The sequence below is a fragment of the Bos mutus genome, unplaced genomic scaffold (assembly GCF_027580195.1).
Source record: "Bos mutus isolate GX-2022 unplaced genomic scaffold, NWIPB_WYAK_1.1 CTG565, whole genome shotgun sequence".
Taxonomy (NCBI): domain Eukaryota; kingdom Metazoa; phylum Chordata; class Mammalia; order Artiodactyla; family Bovidae; genus Bos; species Bos mutus.
The window spans coordinates 29,315-43,170 of record NW_027220046.1 but is presented as its reverse complement, the minus strand read 5'-3'; the positions used below and the strand labels follow the sequence as shown (position 1 = coordinate 43,170).

General features: G+C 43.8%; 1 long non-coding RNA gene across 1 annotated transcript; it reads left to right on the top strand.

Annotated features, from left to right (window-relative positions):
* The first annotated feature begins 5,110 nt into the window (after positions 1 to 5,110).
* LOC138987062 (uncharacterized) lies at positions 5,111 to 13,400 on the top strand. The gene is made up of 3 exons (XR_011463522.1): positions 5,111 to 5,207; positions 11,750 to 11,947; positions 13,264 to 13,400. It is a non-coding gene; the product is annotated as an uncharacterized lncRNA (long non-coding RNA).
* Positions 13,401 to 13,856: the final 456 nt, after the last annotated feature.

Sequence of the window (13,856 nt, the reverse complement as noted above, 5' to 3'; positions counted from 1 at the left end):
ACATGACATGTGAATTTGAGGGGGATATGATTGGTGTAGAGCAGGCCTAGAATAGCAAAGTAAAAAGACTTCAGCAGAGTCAGTAGGTATGTGAGGAGCTCTGAGCTCTGGACACAAGGATCTGGGATTCCACATCCACTAACTGCGGATTGTTAGACTTTGCTGGAAACTGCCCAAATATAAGATGTTCTTAGTGTTGGGGTGATGAAAGAGTTGTGGAGATGGATGGTAGTGATGGCTGCACAACAATGTGAATGTACTTAATGCCACTATATGGCTATATGATTAAAATGGTAAATTTCATGTTAGGTATATTGTAACACACATACACACAAACCTGCATAGTAGCACTTAATCTTTGAGAACAGGAGAGAACAGGGTGAATGACACATGGCATGGCCTCCAGCTCTGATCTGACCCCCCTTTCCCAGCCTGTCCTGCTCATGACTTGAATTTTCCCTTAGAGAAGTGTCTTGTGTCTTGTCATGAGTTCAGTGACAGGCGCTAGTGCTGTGACAGGGATTCCTCACCCCCACCCTCCTGGTGTCATGAGTATCTTAGCCGCCTTGTTCCAAGTACCCCACCCTGAACTCACAAATGCGGTTACCCCATCTTGTGAGCATCTGCACATGTTCTCCATCGATGCAGGAACAGATTCTGTTGGTCATAGCATCCATGTCACAGGGAGAGGAGAGCAAGGCATTATGGTGCCAAGTAGAGTGTGCTGATCACAGAAGTTCTCCTGAGTTCTTTTTCAAACACAGGAGATATTTATAAAATCCTCTCAAATATTTGGGTGTACCACTTTGGATATATACTTGATAGAAGCAAGCTTAAGACTGTTGTTCATAATCAGAACCACACACTCTCTCGGGAAATTTAAAGCAGAGAGTGTGAAAGCAATTTAGGAAACCACTCAGCAGCAACTGGAGAGTGTTCTCAAGTTAGAGAATCAGATGGAACAATATGCTGTGAGATATGGTGGTTGTGTGGAAACTTGGTCATGGGGAGGGTTTTGTATTAAAAGTGAATGAATTACACTTCTACTTGCTGTTAACAGTTTCCTTCAGTCATGAATTTATATCCAAGGTCATTGAGGTTCATGACTTTTACAACTTTATGCTGTGAACATGGTGGATTCTAGCACCTACAGAAGGTGAGGGGCCTTATATGAACTGATGCAGTCTCACCTGTGTCCAGCCATGGATCCCATCCTTGTTCAGCCCCATATCACCAGACCCCTGCCTCCTGCATCATCAGCTCTTGGGGTCTGTCCTAATCAGACTCCCACACTGCTGTCTACACAGCTCACCACATGTTCCAGCCCTTTATGGACACTGCCCACCCCCCACCTCCCACCCCCCACCCCGCCCCATTAAGGAAGCAGCTCCAGGTCCTCAAACAGGCTTGCTTCTTCTGCCCCCATCAGCTTTTCCAGCTCGTCCCCACACCCACTCGGTATCCAGCTGTGCTGGCTCTGTGGGGCTCCTTTCTCACCCCCGTCTGTCTGTACACACTGGTCCCTCTGTTCAGAGCCAGGGAGCAGTGCACAGGACACAGAAGGAAGGTGGAAGAAGGGACCTGCCATTCCCTCCTTCTCCTCCAGGGGCCGCCCTGCCCTTCGTCTTCCCACAGCCCTCAGTGGGTGCACTTGACGATTTATGAGTCCCCCTGCCACCTATAAACTATGAATGCAGGAAGGTGCCTTAGCCCAGCATCTTCTGTCCCAGGAACCCTGCACCTGCTGTGCCTTCTTCCAGAATGTTTCTCTAGATAGTCACAGGGCTCCCATGTCTCCACATCTAAGACAGCAACTCCCCTTGTTTTTCCTTCAGAGCACAGGTCACAGCCCAATAGCACATTTTCTATACTTGTTCAGGGTGTCCTCTACATGGTGCAGAGTATTCTCTTCTATCTTGACCTGTGGGTGGGTCCTCAGCACTTAGGACAGTGCCTGGCTCCTCAACAAACCTCTGCTGATTGAATGAATGGAGGTGGGGACTCTCTCTGTCTTATTTGTATCACCTTCACCATGGGATGTGTCCCCTCTTAATACAGCCCTTATATAGGATTATATGTGGGATCATAGAATTAACACAGCCTTTATATAGGAATAACTGTTATTCAACTGGTTGCTGACTCAATCATTTCTATTGCATGACTTGGAAATCTTTACAAACTTGGAAAAGAGTGTATTGTTCTAGTGACTTGGATGAAAGCATTATTTAGGAAAAGTTCCAAGCCATCAACTGATCACTTCATTGTAATTATTTGTATTACCTTATCTGTGATGGAATGTTAGGAAGAAAACATCTTAAAACTTTTGGGTTGATTCATTTTGGACGTAACACCCCATCATATTTGATTAACATCCACCTTTAGGGACTATTGGCAGGCAATTATGAATTAAGGAGAAAAAATTCTGTTTGAAAACTTTAGTTCTAAGTTGAAAAGGTGTTAATCAAGAAACAGGTACAAACACTGAGCTGACGGATGTCAAAAGGTGAGAATGAATCCTTTTGGACTTAACAAAGCAATGGTGTATGTTTCTACATCCAGGGGTCTTGCTTTTGATCACAGACCCAGTGTCCAGAGTGTCCCCTTAGGACTTTTCTATCCTGAGTCCAAAGCACATGACTGCTTGTGGTTATGGAGGAGTGAAGAAGGGGCCTGACCTTTACTGAGTGGATTGGTGGTTTGATTTGTCAGAATGTGTGGATGAGTTGTCATTGACCTTGTTTGAGATGAAGAAATTGAGGTTGGGTTGCTCATCTGACGTCAGTTTTGTGAGAGGAGCTGAGATGCAGTCTGCTGGCTCCAGACTCTCCATCTGACTCACTCACAGGCTGAGCTGTGGCCCAGGTTCCTGAGATTTGCTCTGTGAGGGGCTGGGGCACCCAGAGTACCTGCCTGGAGCCCTGCCTGTGGTCACCAGGGTCCCAGACTCAGCCATTTGCTTCCCTGGAGGGGTTGTGAACCCTGTGGGATGAGACTACAGCTGAGTCCCTAGAGGTCTACGTTTGAAATGTAGGAGTAGTTTTTTTTTACTGTGAAAAAAATTTAAGGTTGAAGACTGAGGGTGTCTTGACTAAGAGAACTGATGGGTCCTCTGAGCCACTGGATGATTTCCACTGTGATTTGGGCCATTTGGATTCTGTTCTTTTACTTTTATGTTTGGAAGGTGTTCAGTCCTAATGAAAGAAGACTTGCTTCCTAGATGGAACTGGGATTGTTGTAGAGAGTGACAGAGGCCATGCTGACATTTATTTTATATCTAACATTCTTTGGGAAGAAGTGTCTAACAAATGCACTCTGGCAAAGATTACCAAGAATTGATTAATTTTTTGTTGTGAATATTTACATCATTTGCCGGGGTCCAGCCTCGGCTGATCCAGGGAGTTCGAAGCGGGGACGGCATTGGCGAGGATCAGGATACAAAAACTTCAATTAGATATTAATTAAAGATGTAAAGAGTAATAGAATGAGGATAGCTCAGTAGGAAAATTCAGTGGAGAAAAGAGGCTGAGTAGCTTGGTTTACACGGGAGACCAATAAAACTTCAAGACAAGAAGCTTGCACCACTTACGTAAGCTGCAGGCGTCCTTCTATTCTCCCGAAGGAGAGGAGACACTGAGGCCTCCCCAGTCGGATCTTAGAAGCCCAGGCATAATTAGTAAGCATGGTGGGTTCCGCGCTCCAGATGGAGACTCAGCCAGAGTGAGAGAGAGAGCGACATGGGGAGACCAGTATTTCGAGAAACTGATCCCAATTATTTATTTTCCATGGTCTACTTTTATACACTGAGATGTTATTCAAAAGTCACGCAGGGTCAGCAGTCCTGACTTTTATCAAAGTCAGGTGCTTCATACAAATGTATACAGAGGTCTTAGGGGTGTTACATCATCTTCTGGCCAGGGGGCCTGCTGACAATTTATGACCCTCTCCTGTGACAGCGGTCAGTCAACCAGGACACTTATTTCTCCAGGGGTGATTATTCTTAAAACAGACTCCACCCAAATAAAGTTACATTCCTATAGGGTGAGGGTGTAGTGGGTTTTAGTTAAGGAAAGAATTTACTTAGCCTAAGGTCTAACGTGATTAATATCAAAGGTTAATACTTATTTCTTCTGTATATTCATTAATGTGTGTAAGGGCAGGTGGTATGGAGACTTAGCAACAAACATTGGCTCAACAAATGAAAAACCCTTCACCAATACAATTTCTAATCAGCCCATTATACTTATACTAATAGTTTTCTAACTTTTCTAAGGAACCTGTTTTTAGAAGGTTTAAAGCATCTCGTGCCTCTCACGGTTGGGAGGCTGTGAGCAATCACATGTGGCTGGACAAGCCTGTCAGGCAGGCTAGAGAACCTTCAGAGGAGTTTGTAGGTTAAAACACTCTTGTCACACCCAGGAGTTTTTATTAACTGGAACTCTAGGTTAACTCCTTCTCTGAAAGAGGTGGTGGGGGACAGCCCCCTGTAAAGTCAGAGGTGTAGCTGGGAGCACAAAATGATAAAGCAGGCAGGCTCTGGTTATGGGGGTAGATGCTTGAGGATTTCCAGGGGGACTCCTGAGGCTCGATCCGACCTTTGTGTATGTCGAGCCTCCTTCCTCATGACCTTTGCCACGGGTGGAGTGCCTCACGCTGGCCCCCAATAATCATTAATTATAAATAATCATCTAGAAAGCTAAGAATGTACACATTTTTAAATGACATGGCTCCCTCTTCTCCTATTCCCAAATAGTGATAAAATAGTGTTTTAGTTTAGTCAAGTTTTGAAATCTCAGTATTACTCAGTTGTTTTCCTTTATGAAACATGTAAATAATTGTTAAGCTGAGTTTTAGAGGAAAAGACTTAGCTGTTAGTGCCACCTTCACTGGACTGATTTTAAGAATTTTTTGTAGCAGTAGATTCAAATTTGCTGCTGATAAATTTAAGAACCTAGTTGGATTAATTGACTATGTTTATTTATTATTGATTTGGCATTTAAACTAAAGATCTTTGGTTGCTATGTGGTCTTTGTCTCACTGTTTTTAAAATATGTTTTCAGTTTAAGGCACTCCATTAATGTGCTTTTGATTTCTGTACCTTTTACATTTATAGGTGTGTTCGTCAGGCCTTGAAGGAGAAGATCACAATTTTAGTCACTCATCAGTTGCAATACCTAAAAGATGCAAGTCAGATTCTGATATTGAAAGATGTAAGTAATTTCTAGAAGTCTGTGGAATTGCTAGCCCTCAGATGTGTTGGGAGAAGGCAATGGCAACCCACTCCAGTACTCTTGCCTGGAAAATCCCATGAACGGAGGAGCCTAGTAGGCTGCAGTCTGTGGGGTCACAAAGAGTCAGACACGACTGAGCGACTTCACTTTCACTTTTCACTTTCATGCATTGGAGAAGGAAATGGCAACCCACTCCAGTGTTCTTGCCTGGAAAATCCCAGGGATGGAGCCTGTTTGGGCTGCCATCTATGGGGTCGCACAGAGTCGGACACAACTGAAATGACTTAGCAGCAGCAGCAGCAGTAACAGCAGTGTTGAAGGACAGACCTCCTTTCTGGTCACTTTCCTTGGATTCATGGTAAACACCCTCTTCTCCCTCAGTTTTTCACCCTCTTCTCAGAGCTGGTGTTCACACCTTGGAGGATGAATCTAAAGCTCTGTAGAAATGTCACTATTACACTCTAAGCCATATAAACCCTAAAGTGTGTAAGAGTGCAACCACAGGATTATTGAATCATCCCTGCTCTAATGAAGTTTGTTAAGGATAATGATGCAGTTTTATTTAGAACTTTTTATTTTCCTCTTCCGTGACTTAAGTCAAAGTGTATTACTTACAAATTAGAGATTCTAAGATCTGTTGGTATCCAAGAGATTCTCATACATAGTTTGCCTAAAGAGCATCTTCCATTAACTCCAGAAGTGAGGTTGGGTAGCCGAGCACCTGGATCAGAGATGCCCTCTCTGCTGGTGTCTCCAGTTGCTAGTCTTCCTGCCCAGGTCTCTTGTGTGTGCAGCAGGAGGACAAGGCTCTGCCTTCACGGGGCTCCTGTTCTTATGGGGACGGATGTGACAAAGAGGGAGTGAGAGTGACATCCTAGCCTCTCTAAAAAGCTGGTGCCTAATGGGGTCTGAGTGACATGAAGGTAGGGGTCACACAGTCATCTAGGGGAGGGGTCTGCGGCAGGGAGTCCTGAGGAAGGAGCTGAACTGGCAGGTTGGAGGAACAGCAGGAAGACAAGTGTGTCTGAGGAGAGTGAGCAGGGGATGTGGAGGGAGCTGGTCTCTGAGCAGTGGCCAGGGGACGGGAACTGGCATGGAAGTCTTGGATGGCCCAGAGCAGAGGAGCAATGTGGTCTGATATCAAATTTGAGAGATTTCTCTGATGGTCACTGGAGGGGTGACAGGAGAAGCAATTCCAGGTCTTAGTAAAGCTGAGAAGACAGAAATGTGGACTCAGGCTAGAGTATCAGCTTCTAGAGCTGCTGTAACCAAGTACTGCCAACTGGGTGACTTAAAACAGCAGAAGTTTATCGTCTCCCTGCTCTGGAGGCTACGGGTCCCAAATCCAGGTGCTGGCAGGGCTGTGTTCTCCCTGAAGGCTCCAGGGAGAATCCTTCCTTCCAGCCTCTGGTGTTTGCCAGCCTTCCTTGTGTTCCTTGGCTTCCAACTGCAGCACTATGTTCTCTGCCTCTGATACCACTTGGCCATTGTCCCTGTGTCTGGGCCTCTTCTCATAAGATCATCAGTCATATTGGATTTAGGGTCACCCTGCACCAGTGCAACCTCATCTTAACTTGATTACATCTGGAAAGACCCTGTTTCCAAATAAGGTTATGTTCACAGGTGTCACGTTTGAACTTATCTTTTTGAGGAGGCAGCACCATCCGACCCACAGCTCCTAGCATAGTTGGGAGGTGGGGTTTAGTGAGAAGTTTTCAGACTTGGTGGTAGTTTGATGCTTCACTTTTTGGCTCATTTACATCTGGTCCTCAGCATCTTTTTCTTTAGCACCTGAATGTTCCACAGAACCTTGGTCAGATACTTGACTTATGAAATAAATCTCTGCTCCAAGAAAGATTATTAAAATACAGAACCTCTGTCTCTCTGGAAGCAGTTCCATGTGTCTCCTCTAGGAATGTGACTCCTCTCCACTCCTGTAGGAATGGGGAGAGGAGCTAAGATTTTTCAAGCTTGAGAGCAGTTGACTTCATGTACAAAAGGGGCACTTCTAGTGTGTAAATCCCAGTGTTGACAGTGTTATGAGCACAGGATTCGTGGGCAGGAGAATAACCTACTTACCAGTCCCTAGATGTTTTCAGTTCAGTTCAGTCGCTCAGTTGTGTCTGACTCTTTGGGACCCCATGAATTGCAGCACGCCAGGCCTCCCTGTCCATCACCAACTCCCAGAGTTCACTGAGACTCACGTCCATCAAGTCAGTGATGCCATCCAGCAATCTCATCCTCTGTCGTCCCCTTCTCCTCTTGCCCCCAATCCCTCCCAGCATCAGAGTCTTTTCCAATGAGTCAACTCTTCGCATGAGGTGGCCAAAGTACTGGAGTTTCAGCTTTAGCATCATTCCTTCCAAAGAAATCCCAGGGTTAATCTCCTTCAGAATGGACTGGTTGGATCTCCTTGCAGTCCAAGGGACTCTCAAGAGTCTTCTCCAACACCACAGTTAAAAAGCATCAATTCTTCAGTGCTCAGCTTTCTTCATAGTCCAACTCTCACATCCATACATGACCACTGGAGGAAACCATAGCCTTGACTAGACGGACCTTTGTTGGCAAAGTAATGTCTCTGCTTTTGAATATGCTATCTAGGTTGGTCATAACTTTCCTTCCAAAGAGTAAGCGTCTTTTAATTTCATGGCTGCAGTCACCATCTGTAGTGATTTTGGAGCCCAGAAAAATAAAGTCTGACACTGTTTCCACTGTTTCCCCATCTATTTCCCATGAAGTGATGGGACCGGATGCCATAATCTTTGTTTTCTGAATGCTGAGCTTTAAGTCAACTTTTTCACTCTCCACTTTCACTTTCATCAAGAGGCTTTTGAGTTCCTCTTCACTTTCTGCCATAAGGGTGGTGTCATCTGCATATCTGAGGTTATTGATATTTCTCCTAGCAATCTTGATTCCAGCTCATGCTTCTTCCAGTCCAGCGTTTCTCATGATGTACTCTGTATATAAGTTAAATAAGCAGGGGGACAATATACAGCCTTGACGTACTCCTTTTCCTATATGGAACCAGTCTGTTGTTCCATGTCCAGTTCTAACTGTTGCTTCCTGACCTGCATAACAGGTTTCTCAAGAGGCAGGTCAGGTGGTCTGGTATTCCCATCTCTTTCAGAATTTTCCACAGTTTATTGTGATCCACACAGTCAAAGGCTTTGGCATAGTCAATAAAGCAGAAATCGATGTTTTTCTGGAACTCTCTTGCTTTTTCCATGATCCAGCAGATGTTGGCAGTTTGATCTCTGGTTCCTCTGCCTTTTCTAAAATCAGCTTGAACATGAGGAAATTCACAGTTCACATATTGCTGAAGCCTGGCTTGGAGAATTTTGAGCATTACTTTACTAGCATGTGAGATGAGTGCAATTGTGTGGTAGTTGGAGCATTCTTTGGCATTGCATTTCTTTGGGATTGGAATGAAAACTGACCTTTTCCAGTCCTGTGGCCACTGCTGAATTTTCCAAATTTGCTGGCATATTGAGTGTAGCACTTTCACAGCATCATCTTGCAGGATTTGAAATAGCTCAACTGGAATTCCATCACCTCCACTAGCTTTGTTCGTAGTGATCTTTATAAGGCCCACTGGACTTCACATTCCAGGATGTCTGGCTCTAGGTCGATGATCACATCATTGTAATTATCTGGGTCGTGAAGATCTTTTTTGTATAGTTCTGTGTATTCTTGCCACCTCTTCTTAATATCTTCTGTTATGTCTATACCGTTTCTGTCCTTTATCAAGCCCATCTTTGCATGAAATATTCCCTTGGTATATCTAATTTTCTTGAAGAGATCTCTAGTCTTTCCCATTCTGTTGTTTTCCTCTATTTCTTTTTATTGTTCGCTGAGAAAGGCTTTCTTATCTCTTCTTGCTATTCTTTGGAAATCTGCATTCAGATGCTTATATCTTTCCTTTTCTCCTTTGCTTTTCACTTCTCTTCTTTTCACAGCTATTTGTAAGGCCTCCCCAGACAGCCATTTTGCTTTTTTGCGTTTCTTTTCAACGGGGATGGTCTTGATTCCTGTCTACTGTACAATGTCACGAACCTCATTCCATAGTTCATCAGGCACTCTATCTATCAGATCTAGGCCCTTAAATCTATTTCTCACTTCCACTGTATAATCATAAGGGATTTGATTTAGGTCATACCTGAATGGTCTAGTGGTTTTCCCTACTTTCTTCAATTTAGGTCTGAATTTGGTAATAAGGAGTTCATGATCTGAGCCACAGTCAGCTCCCAGTCTTGTTTTTGTTGACTGTATAGAGCTTCTCCATCTTTGGGTGCAATGAACATAATAAATCTGATTTTGGTGTTGACCATCTGATGATGTCCATGTGTAGAGTCTTCTCTTGTGTTGTTGGAAGAGGGCGTTTGCTATGACCAGTGCATTTTCTTGGCAAAACTCAGTTAGTCTTTGCCCTGCTTCATTCAGTATTCCAAGGCCAAATTTACCTGTTACACCAGGTATTTCTTGACTTCCTACTTTTGCATTCCAATTCCCTATAATGAAAAGGACATCTTTTTTGGGTGTTAGTTCTAAAAGGTCTTGTAGGTCTTCATAGAACCGTTAAACTTCAGCTTCTTCAGCATTATTGGTTGAGGCATAGACTTGGATTACTGTTATATTGAATGGTTTGCCTTGGAAACGAATGTTTTAGATGTTTTAGAGTCCCCTATCGCTTCCTTTGAGGGCACTGCCCCCAGTTTTAGTACTTACAAAATAACTGTTTGTCCACTGGTGGGCACTCTTGGATGAGTTGGAGTCCATCCTCATTGTTGGGTCTCTCTCTTGTAGCAGAGGGGAGATGGCTACCCCCTTGTCCCCTCAGAATTGTCAGCACTTGGCTGCTGAGTGAAATTTCTGTCTTTATACTTCTAGTCATTTCATTGTGCATATTAGAGATATGAAGTTGTGAGTGGTGATTTTATTAAAGAGGTATGTGAATTTTTCCTGCCAAGTGGAACAAGACACAATATATCCTGCATAATTTTCTAGTTCTGCAGTATCAGACAGTACCCAGATGCTTCACTGGGTTTCTTCCAGTGGCTCACCTCAGGACATAGGGTGAGAGGGGTCCTAGCTAGGGTCCTGGGCCATCTTCTTCCACCTAACCTGCATTAACCTGAGTTGCTCTCATTTGATGAGTTTTGCATCCTGAGAATTTTTTCCCTAATGTTTTGTTTGCCACTGAATGATCACCTGCATCTCGTTTCAGGGTCAGAAGTAGTGAAACATCTGCACATTATTTTGACTTTGTAAGGGAGGGAAACTGCAAGGATGTGTCACACGTGTTCAAAGAACATGATTAGATTGGCTGTAGTTTAAGCAGCTGCCTGATTGGGGAAGCCTGGTTGGTTGCTTGTGGTCGGTTGGTGTGAAGTTTTCTCTTGCATCTGTGTGCACTGATTGTGGCTTAGGTTTTGGTTTGCAGGCGCAGACTGTCAAGGCATTAGAGCCATCCCAACTTCATGGCCTCTTTGTTTAATTATTTTAACAGATGGAATATTGAATTTTCATTTGGGAACTTTGTTGATCCTTGTGTCTCTCTAATGCACTCTAAGTCCTCCAGACAGTTGTAAGGACCATGAATATGCAGCTTATGGGTTCCCTGTTCAAGGCTGGTTCCTACATGTCCTGTCCCAGCCGGGGCACATGATACTGTGATAGTAAAGGTGGTCAGTGAAATTTAATGAGCGACTGTTACGTATGCAGATGTGCTTGTGCCCACCTCTGTGTCAGTAATTTTCTTTTCTGGAATACTCTCCCCAGGGTTTTAATTTTTTAAAATTTTGCTTGTCACGTGAGGTTTCTCTGAGTTCTCTTGTCTCTAGAGATTGTGCTGATCCTCCCAGCAACTTCTGTACTTCTTGCTTCCCTAAGTGTCCATGGTAGTTATGTGAACAGCCTCCATTTTTAACCCACAAGCACACATTTCTTTCAAATACCCCAGCACTTAACACAGGGTTTGGCAGAGAACAGAATGCTCAGTTCTGTTTGAGTTGGCTATATTTCTCAACAAGAATTCTAGACCCAGGTATCTTTTATTTTCTTCAAAAATAATAATTTAAGACCAGATAACATTTCATGCAGAGAAGGCAATGGCACCCCACTCCAGTACTCTTGCCTGGAAAATCCCATGGATGGAGGAGCCTGGAAGGCTGCAGTCCATGAGGTCACACAGAGTTGGACACGACTGAAGTGACTTAGCAGCAGCAAATTTCTTGATTAGTATTCCGGTTGGTTTAATATTATCGAGGGCTTCCCTGGTGGCTCAGATGGTAAAGAATCTGCCTGCAATGTGGGAGACCCGGCTTCAATCCCTGGGTCAGGAAAATCCTTGGAGAAGGGAATGGCAACCAACTCCAGTATTATTGCCTGGAGAATCCCATGGACAGTGGAGCCTAGCAGGCTACAGTCCATGGTGTTGAAACGAGTCAGACACAACTGAGCAGCTAACAATATTATCAAATGTAAATTAATTCCTCTCAATTTTTTTTTTTTTTTTATTTTAGGACAAAACAGTGGAAAGGGGGACTTACTCTGAGTTCCTGAAATCTGGGGTAGATATTTTTTCCCTTTTTGAGAAGAGAAATAAGCAGCCTGGATCATCTCCAGTTCTAGGAACTCCTACTCTGATCTCCGAGTCTTTGGTTCAGTCTCCATCATCTCCCAGACCCTCCTTAAAAGATGCAGTTCCAGAAGACCAAGATGTGAGTTTCTATCCTGCAGAATGCCCGAATCTGTCTGCTTTTGGTGGCCTCATGGACCTTCAGTCTGCTCTGCTCATGACATGTTTATTTGTCCCAAAGTAGGCCCTAAGTTTCCCAAAGTCTTATTCCATGGAATGGATAGAAGAACATGAAAGGAGCAAGCCTGCTTGGAGTTCCCCTTTGGGTGTAGGTTAGAGAATCTTATGGGGACCAGGAGTGGGTGCACTGCTGTGAATTTCTGGGTGCTTGTGGCTCACACTGAAATAAGAACTCTTCAATTTACCATAGTTACATCCTACTTGCTCTGGTGGCCCCTGGGTTCCCTTATGCATCCAGAGGCTTAATGTGAAGACACCTTTAGATGAGGCCTCCTGTGATCACATTAAATCAGCTTCTTTTCCTATATGCTGGAATGTCTGGCACTGCAGGTGACTGATGGTAGTATTTTGCCCTATTGTCAGAGGTAACATGTGCAAAAGACCTGACACATGGTAGACACTTTGGAGTTAGTTTCCGTCTTCACCTTTCTTACCAGTCAAGACCAACAACCACATCTTATCCACCTTGAATCCCAGTGGCCAGCATAGAGCTGTGGACATCCTAGCCTCCTGTGACTATAATGCATTTTAAGTCCTCCAGACAGAAATGCAGAAATGCACTAGATCTCCCTTAAAAACATACACAGATATTTCTCAATATCCAAACCGAGGAGCCTGGATAATTCTGTTAAGCATTCAGATTAGTTATTCAGTTTCTAAACTCAGGAATCACTCTCTGAAGTTTAAGAACCAAATAGATTCAGATCAAAAGTCCCCCTGCTATCCAGATTTTCATGACTCTTACCCACTGTATGAACTTAGTTTATTGCATTTGTCTAGTATTTTGATCCCCAAGTACAGTTAAACTTTCCATCATTGAGTGATACAAGTCATCTAGAGAGATACATTAATTCCATATCATTTTACATATTATTTTAGAACAAAATTCTGCATTTGTCCTTGAATCAGGTAGGCTGTACTTGTGCTGACAGTCATGGTTGACTTTAAGCAAACTCATCCAGCAGTGCATAACCTTGTGAAAATGATGTTTCCTTATTTCTAATAGATTTCTAGTAGTGGGATAGCTGGGTAAACACCTATGTGTTTTGGCCAGATATTCCCACACCCTTCTCCATGGGAGATGGACCATCTTGTACTCTTACCAGTGTATGAAATGTGTCTGTTTTCTACAGCTTTGCAGTGAGGCCATTGTTGAACTCTTGAAATTTGGAGTTCATCATTTAAAATTTATCTCTCACTGCCATTTTCCCCTTCCAGACTGAGAATATACAAGTTACACTACCTCTAGAGGACTATTTGGAAGGAAAAGTTGGTTTTAAGACCTATAAGAATTACTTCACAGCTGGTGCTGGCTGGCCCCTCATCACCTTCCTTATTCTAGTAAACATTGCAGCTCAGGTACGTAAGGGCATTTATTTTGGTTTGTGCACTCAGATTGATAATTACATACTATTTATACTGTATTTTGGACTTCCCCGGTGGCTCAGATGGTAAAGCGTCTGTCTACAATGCAGGAGACCTGGGTTCGATCCCTGAGTCAGGAAGATTCCCTGGAGAAGTAAATGGCAACCCACTCCAGTACTCTTGCCTAGAAAATCCCATGGACGGAGGAGCCTGGTGCAGGCTACTGCCCATGAGGTCGCAGAGAGTCGGACACGACCGAGCAACTTCACTTTCACTATACTGTATTTTATAATTATTTTTAGATGTGTGTATTAAGAGATTTATTTTGAAAAACCAGCTGAGGTTGTGCATTCTAGCTGGGTGAATCTGAAATCAGGAAGGCAGGTCTGCAGGCTAGAAGCTCAGGCAGGCGCTGACCCTGCTGACTTGAGGCAGAATTTCTTCCT